The sequence below is a fragment of the Pseudophryne corroboree genome, chromosome 4 (genome assembly GCF_028390025.1).
Source record: "Pseudophryne corroboree isolate aPseCor3 chromosome 4, aPseCor3.hap2, whole genome shotgun sequence".
NCBI classification, from domain to species: Eukaryota; Metazoa; Chordata; class Amphibia; order Anura; family Myobatrachidae; genus Pseudophryne; species Pseudophryne corroboree.
Window position 1 is genome coordinate 353,503,452 of NC_086447.1, and position 8,679 is coordinate 353,512,130.

Below are 8,679 nucleotides of genomic sequence, written 5' to 3' on the forward strand. Positions count from 1 at the left end.
CCGTAATGTGTAAAAAGGGACTCTGCCTCCCATAATGTGTAAAATTGGCTCTACTTGGTATATTGGTGCTACTGTGCAGCGTAATTTGTATAATGGAGACTACTGAGCACCATAATATGAATTGGTAATATTTTTGGCCACATCCCTTCCCCTTGAAGCCACGTCCCTATATTTTTGATGCGCGCTTCTGCCGCGCACAGTCCCTGTTTTGATTGGGGGGGGGGGCGCCGATAATATTTCTTGCACACAGCACTAAAATGTCTAGTTACGGCACTGGCAGCGGGCCTCCTGCGGGCACAGGAGTCCGATATGGAGTCTGATATTGTAAAGTCGGACACAAAACAGCTCTAAAACTCTCAAAGAATTTAGAGGTGTTTTTTTTGGCCGAGTCGGTTATGAAAATCTTGGAAATCAATTATAAGTACACTTTCCAAGCACATTTGCAATAAATATATTTTTTAATACATTTCACAAAAATACATTGTCATAAAAAAACAACAACAACTTCGATCTCTAAAAATAGTCTGTGTAGTGTACATGTAATTTTTTTCACATTTTGCACAGGCAAATGCTCCTGATACAAAAATGGATGCATAAGCAGCTTATGCTGATTTAAATGACATGTGGCATGGCTATATTCTGTGTGTAATTGCGACTGTATCAACATACCAAATTATGTTACAGTGCTAGTCTGGAATACACATTACATCCCTGCCATAGTGTTTCAGGTTGTTTACTGCAGTTGTAGAGCCTGAAGTTTAAATGAGGGTAGATTACTGCAGGGGACCTGACTACTTTTTATGTATCCCACCTAACCTTAGATACATGTTTTATTTCTATTTCTATTGTTTTACCTTCAATTACAAGGCATCACCTATTCCATAATATTAGGTGGATGGGTAATTTCATAGCAGCTTGTGCTTCTTAATGGGGATATACTGCTGATCTTCGGTTCACTTAACATAAACAACAAATTGTCATCAGAATGAGATATACAGTATCACAAGTGAGTGCTAAATATAGTTTGATTATTCAAAAAATTTATTATATAAAATTATGTGATATTAAAAATATCTAAAATCAATAAAGATAAAAAGTGAATAATACACCAATATTCATCACTTGCACAGATATGAGTCCATAATTCCACCGAATATAGATATAAAAAGTCCACAGACGATATGTGAAGAGGAGCTCCATTATAGGATATTTATCCTTGTGTTATATTAGTGAGTACCACAGAGTACTCGGATGGGAGCAGCTTTCATTTTTATGGTTAGTGGCCTATTTATCTTACATCCTAGAGGATGCTGGGATCCATTTTAGTACCATGGGGTATAGATGGTTCCGCAGGAGCCTTCAGCACTTTAAGACTTTTCAACAGTGTGAACTGGCTCCTCCCTCTATGCCCCTCCTCCAGACCTCAGTTTAGAAAATGTGCCCAGGAGACTGGATGCACACTAGTGGAGCTCTACAGAGCTTTGCTAGAAAAATACTTTTTTAGGTTTTTTATTTTACAGGGAAGCTGCAGGCAACAGCTTCCCTGCTTCATGGGACTTAGGGGGGAAAGTAGGAACCAACTTCTCAATTAGTTAATGGTTCTGCTTCCGCTGACAGTACACCATTAGCTCCTGAAGGGTACTGAACACAGCCCAAGCCTGGCCAGCGTTCACTCCCACAGCACTGCCGCCACCCCCTAACAGAGCCAGAAGTCAGAAGGCTGGTGAGTATATTACTGGAGTCCTGCAGAGAGGGGATCCTCCGGTCATCGTTGGCGGCATACAGGTACACGCGCAGCGGCGGGACGCTGCGCACCATGTCTCTTAGCCCAAGGGTGCAGAGCGCGGGGGGGGGGGGGGCACGCTCTGAGGGCATGTTTTAAACCTTACTCTCACTGGCAAAAAGAGTACATACATGTACAGCCGCTGATGTGCCATCCCCAGCCAGTATAAATATTAAATTGCTGAGGCTGAAGGGCGGGGCTTCTCCTCAGACTTGCCAGAACACTCACTGGGTGCCATTTTCTCCTGCAGAAACTCCAGTGTGAAGCTCCTGAACGCTGTTTCTCCTCATGACAACGCTGATACAAGTACAGGGTGGAGCCGGAGTGGGTGAGAATGTTGCAAAAGAATATGTCAATGCTTGCAAAAAAATTCTCTGAGTCTGAACAACAGACTAAATATTGGAGGCAGTCTTTGGAGGATGCACTGTTTACTGACCCCTCCATATCATCCACTCGGGTCCCAACCAGTTCCCAGAAAAGGTCTTTGGCCCAGATAATGCAAGGGGACACAGACACAGATTCCGACTCTGACGTCGACACTGGGGATTTGAGAGGGGTAGACCCCAAATTATCCAAAAGCATACAATGTATGATAGTTGCTATAAAGGAAGTGTTGGAGTTTCCTGAAACAACACTGGTCCCAGAGGAAAAGGATTATTTTAAATTAAATAAAAAGCAGGCTGTGACTTTTCCTCCTTCAAAGGATTTGAATGCGTTCTTTGAAGAATCCTGGGCTAACCCAGAGTACAAATTTACCCTTCCCAGAAGGATACGTATAGCGTACCCTTTCCCTGAGGAATACAGGCACAAATGGGGGACTCCCCCAATGATAGACACCTCAATTTCCCGGCTGTCTAAGAAAATAGTTTTGCCTGCCTCTGGTTCAGCCTCCTTAAAAGATCCAGCAGACCGTAAATTAGAAACAACCCTGAAATCTATATATACGGCTAATGGAACGGTGCTCAGGCCCACCATTGCTTGTGCGTGGGTGGGTAACGCTGTGGAAAAATGGTCTGACAACTTGCTTGTTAACATAGACCCAGTTGACAGGGATGAAATAGTCCTAACTCTCGGCCATATCAAAGATGCTGCAGGTTACTTAGTTGAAGCTATGAAGGATATTGGGTTGCTGAGTTCAAGATCCTCCGCTATGGCTATTTCAGCCCGCAGGGCGCTGTGGATCCGCCAATGGAATGCTGATGCGGAATCAAAAAATAACATTGAGGCGCTTCCTTACAATGGAGAAGCCCTCTTTGGAGAGAAGCTGGATACCATGATTTCAACAACTACATCAGGCAAGTCAGCATTTCTGCCTTCCGCAGCTGCTCCACCTAGGAAAGGATTTAATTCTCATACGATGCAGTCCTTTTGGCCCAACAAGTCCAAAAAGACAAAGGGTACCCCCTTCTTCGCAGGAAGAGGGCAAGAAAGGGGTAAAAAATCTACAACACCATCAGGCTCGCAGGAGCAGAAGTCAACAGCTACTTCTGCTAAAACCTCAGCATGACGCTGGGGCTCCCCTGTGGGAGTACGATCGGGTGGGGGCATGTCTACTGTCTTTCAGCCAGGTCTGGGTTCACTCAGATCTGGATCCTTGGGTATTGCAGATAGTATCCCAAGGGTACAAATTGGAATTTGAGGACCTTCCCCCCATGCCGATAAATCAGCCTTACCAGCTTCTGTTCAGGACAGAGCAAAAGTACTGAACGCAATACAGAAATTATGTCAAGACAATGTAATTTCCTTAGTTCCTGTGTCACAACAGGAAAAAGGATTTTATTCAAGCCTGTTTGTAGTGCCGAAACCGGATTGCTCAGTCAGACCGATTTTAAACCTAAAGACTCTGAACCTTTATTTGAAAAGGTTCAAATTCAAGATGGAATCCATGAGAGTGGTGATTTCCAGCTTGGAGGAAAAGGAATTTCTGGTATCGATGGACATCAAAGATGCTTATTTACATGTTCCCATCTACCCGCTGCATCAGGCATAGCTGAGGTTTGCGGTGCAGGACTGCCACTACCAGTTCCAAACATTGCCTTTCGGGCTCTCCACCGCTCCGAGAATATTTACCAAGGTGATGGCGGAGATGATGGTTCTTCTTCGCAAGAAAGGAGTCAAAGCCATCCCATACTTGGATGATCTCCTCATAAAAGCGAGATCCAGGGAGAAACTAGTGCTCAAACCGATGTGGCTTAACAAGAAGGTTAAGGCAGAAATGGATTAAAAAAAAGTGGGCTTTCAAAGCATTTAAATCTAATGGAAAGGAGGAGTCTTTCAAGTATTACAAGAAGTGTAATAAGAAATCCAAAAAAGCAATAAGAGCAGCTAAAATGGAAAATGAAAAGCAAATCGCTATAGAGAGTAAAACCAATCCTAAGACGTTTTTTAAATACATAAACTGTAAAAGGTTAAAAAAGGAGAATATAGGTCCATTAAAAGATGAATTAGGAGAATTGATAAATGATGACGAAATAAAAGCAGAAATACTGAACAAATTCTTTTCATCAGTATTCCCCAGTGAAGAATTGATGGGGGGAATAGAGCATAACAATTGTGACAGTAATGATTCATGGTTAGATACTTGTTTAAGCGAAGAAGTAGTCAGGGAGAGACTAGGCAAAATTAAAATTAATAAATCACCTGGTCCTGATGGACTTCACTCTAGGGTTCTTATGGAGCTTAGTTCACAACTAGCACAACCCCTATACTTGATTTTCAACAGTTCAATTAGATCAGGCATGGTACCGAAGGATTGGCGTATAGCTGAGGTAGTGCCATTATTTAAAAAGGGATCCAAAAATCTTCCGGGAAACTACAGACCAGTTAGTTTAACATCTATAGTGGGGAAAATATTGGAAGGAATTCTAAGGGACGGCATACAGGAGTATCTACAGTCCGCTAGGATTATTAGCAAGAACGAGCATGGGTTTGTGAGGGACAGGTCATGTCAGACTAACTTAATTAGCTTCTACGAGGAAGTGAGCAATAATCTTGATCAAGGAAAAGCAGTGGATGTGGTCTTCCTAGATTTTGCAAAAGCCTTCGATACAGTTCCTCACAGGAGACTGATGATCAAATTAAAGGAGCTTGGCCTAGGAAAAACTATTTGCACATGGATAAGCAGCTGGTTGGATGTCAGGGTACGGCGAGTAGTGGTCAACGGGAAGTCCTCAACCTGGTCCCCAGTAGTCAGCGGAATACCACAAGGGTTCGTACTCGGACCACTACTGTTCAACATATTTATCAATGACCTAGAAATAGGCCTGGAAAGCACAGTGTCAATCTTTGCAGATGATACTAAACTGTGTAAGGTAATTAATTCAGAATTGGATGTAGAGTCCTTGCAGAATGATCTATCTAAACTTGAACTCTGGGCGTCTAAATGGAAAATGAGGTTCAATACAGACAAATGCAAGGTTATGCATTTTGGGACTAAAAACGAACTTGCATCCTACATATTAAATGGGGAACGCCTAGGGGAAACAGAGTTGGAAAAAGATTTGGGGGTATTCATTGATAATAGGCTTAATAACCATACACAATGTCAAAACGCAGTAAAGAAGGCAAGTAAGGTGCTAGCGTGCATAAAAAGGGGAATTGAGACAAGGGATTCGGATGTAATCATGCCGCTGTATAAGGCATTGGTACGTCCGCACCTGGAATATTGTGTTCAGTTTTGGGCACCATTGTATAAAAAAAGACAGTGAACTCTAAAGTGTTCAAAGGCGAGCTACTAAATTGATTAAAGGCCTAGAAGGACTGGACTATAAGGAAAGACTTACTAGGCTGAATATGTATACAATAGAAAAGAGGCGCCTAAGAGGAGATATTATTAATATCTTCAAATAAAGGCCGGTTCTTGCTCTTGTTGCGCCCCGGGCAAAACTATAGGGGTGTGGCTTCACATGGGGGCGTGGTCAGTTACGCCTCCATTTGTGCCCCCTGTAGCGCCGCTGGAAGAGAATAAAAAAAAAAGTATACTTACTATCCCCGTTCCTGATTCCAGACCGCTGCAGACAGCTGCCGGCGCCACTCCTCTCCTCGGATCAGCATAGACACTAGAGGTCACTTATGACCCCTAGCGTCTGTGCCACAATGCTGTGCTGTGCGCGATGACATCATCGCCCACTGCACAGCAAAGGTCCCCTCCACGAAGGAAAACCAGACGCGTAGCGTCTGGTTCCCTTCACAGCGGGGGACCAGTGGGGGGCACAGCGGCGGGGGGCACAGTAGCGGATCTTGCCATGGTGCTGCATCCTCCGGATGGCGTCGGCGCCCTCTGGATGGCGGCGCCCTGGGAAAAAGTCCTGCTTGCCCGTGGCAAGATCCGCTACTGCTTCAAATATGTAAAGGGACATCACAAAGAGTTATCAGAGGAATTATTTACTAAAAGAACACAGTTTAGGACACGTGGGCACTCGCTGCGACTGGAGGAGAGAAAGTTCCGAACGCAATGGAGGAAAGGGTTCTTCACTGTTAGGGCAATTAGGATGTCGAATTCCCTGCCAGGGAAGGTGGTAATGGCGGACTCTGTAATTGGATTTAAAAAAGGAATGGATACATTTCTGAATGAAAAAGCTATCCAAGGTTATAATACTTAAAATATCAACGTGGTTAATCCGGGGGTAACATGAGTTATAGTAGCTGGCTAGTCATAAAACATTATTCAGCAAGTATGTAGAATCATCACAACTTAAAACAGGTTGAACAAGATGGGCAATTTGCCTCTATTCAACCTCAAATACTATGTTACTATGTTACTATGTTACTAGAACATTGCACTTTCCTTGACGGTGCTTCAACAGCATGGTTGGATCATAAACCTTCCAAAATCACAAATGGAGCCCACAAGGAGGTTATCATTTCTGGGGATGATATTGGACACGGAAGCACAGAAAGTATTCATACCAGTGGAAAAGGCTCTGGAGATCCAGAGGATGGTCAAACAAATTTTAATACCAGCACGCGTATCGATTCATCAGTGCATCCACCTGCTGGGGAAGATGGTAGCGGCCTACGAGGCTTTACAGTTTGGCCGATTCCATGCCAGGGTGTTCCAATGGGACCTACTGGACAAGTGGTCCGGATCGCACCTACACATGCACCGGAGGATAATCCTGTCAACAAAAGCCAGAATTTCACTCTTGTGGTGGTTTCAAAGTTCTCGCCTCCTGGAGGGAAGCAGGTTCGGGATTCAGACTTAGATCCTGGTGACCACAGATGCAAGCCTCCGAGGTTGGGGAGCAGTCACGCAAGGGGAAAGCTTCCAAGGACGATGGTCAAGTCAAGAATACTCCTTCACATAAACATTCTGGAATTGAGAGCTGTGTACAACAGCCTTCATCAAGCAGCACACCTTCTTCAGGGTCGTCCCATACAGATCCAGTCAGACAATGTAACGGCAGTAGCTTACATAAACCGCCAGGGCGGAACAAAAAGCAGATCGGCAATGGCAGAGGTGATAAAGATACTCCTCTAGGCAGAAAGACATGCAAAAGCTCTGTTGCCAATTTTCATTCCGGGAGTGGACAACTGGGAAGCAGACTTCCTCAGCAGACATGATCTCCATCCAGGAGAATGGGGCCTCCACCCAGAAGTCTTTGCAGAGGTAGCAGATTGTTGGGGCATTCCTCAAGTAGATATGATGGCATCACGTCTCAACAAGAAGCTTCAGAAATATTGTTCCAGGTCAAGAGACCCACAAGCAATAGCAGTGGATGCACTGGTGACCCAGTGGGTATTTCAGTCGGTGTATCTGTTCCCTCCACTTCCACTAATACCAAAAGTTTCTCAAGATCATCAGAAGAACAAGGGTTCGAGCAATTCTCATTGCTCCAGACTGGCCAAGGATGGCTTGGTATCCAGATCTTCAGGAGTTATTACTGGAAGATCCTCAGCCTCTTCCTCTTCACGAGGACCTGCTTCACCAGGGGCCGTTTGTTTATCAAGACTTACCGTGGCTGCGTTTGACGGCATGGCTGTTGAGCGCCAGATACTAGCCCATAAGGGTATGCCCAATGAAGTCATTCCCACACTTATTCTGGCCAGGAAAGGGTAACGTCCAAACATTACCATTGTATTTGGAGAAAATATGTATCTTGGTGTGAATCCAAGAAGTCTCCTGCGGTGGAGTTTAAATTAGGACGTCTTCTCCTATTTCTACAGGCGGGTGTGGATGCTGACTTGAGATTAGGGTCTATCAAGGTCCAAATTTCAGCCTTGTCCATTTTCTTTTAGAAACAGTTGGCTTCCCTTCCTGAGGTCCAGATGTTCGTGAATGGGGTTCTGCGCATCCAACCTCCCTTTGTGCCTCCTGCGGCGCCATTGGATCTTAATGTGGTGTTGCAGTTCCTTAAATCGGACTGGTTTGAGCCTCTACAAGAGGTAGAGTTGAAGTTTCTCACTTGGAAAGTGGTCATGCTGTTGGCCTTGGCCTCAGGCAGACGAGTGTCTGAATTAGGGGCTATGTCACACAAGAGTCCTTATTTGATTTTTCATGAAGATAAAGCTGAACTGCGGACGCGTCAGCATTTTCTTCCAAATGTTGTGTCTTATTTCCATATCAACCAACCTGTGGTGGTGCCAGCGGCTTCTGACACCTCAGCCGTTTCAAAAGTCCTTGGATGTCGTCAGAGCATTGAGGACTTATGTTGCAAGAACGGCTCGGATAAGGAAAACAGAATCTTTGTTTGTCCTCTATGACCCCAACAAGATTGGGGGTCCTGCTTCTAGGCCGACTATTGCGCGCTGGACCGGAGGTACCAATCAGCACGCTTATTCCACGGCAGGATTGCTGTTACCGAGTTCGGTAAAGGCCCACTCTACAAGGAAAGTGGGTTCTTCCTGGGCGGCTGCCCGGGGTGTCTTGGCATTGCAAATTTGCCGAGCAGCTACTT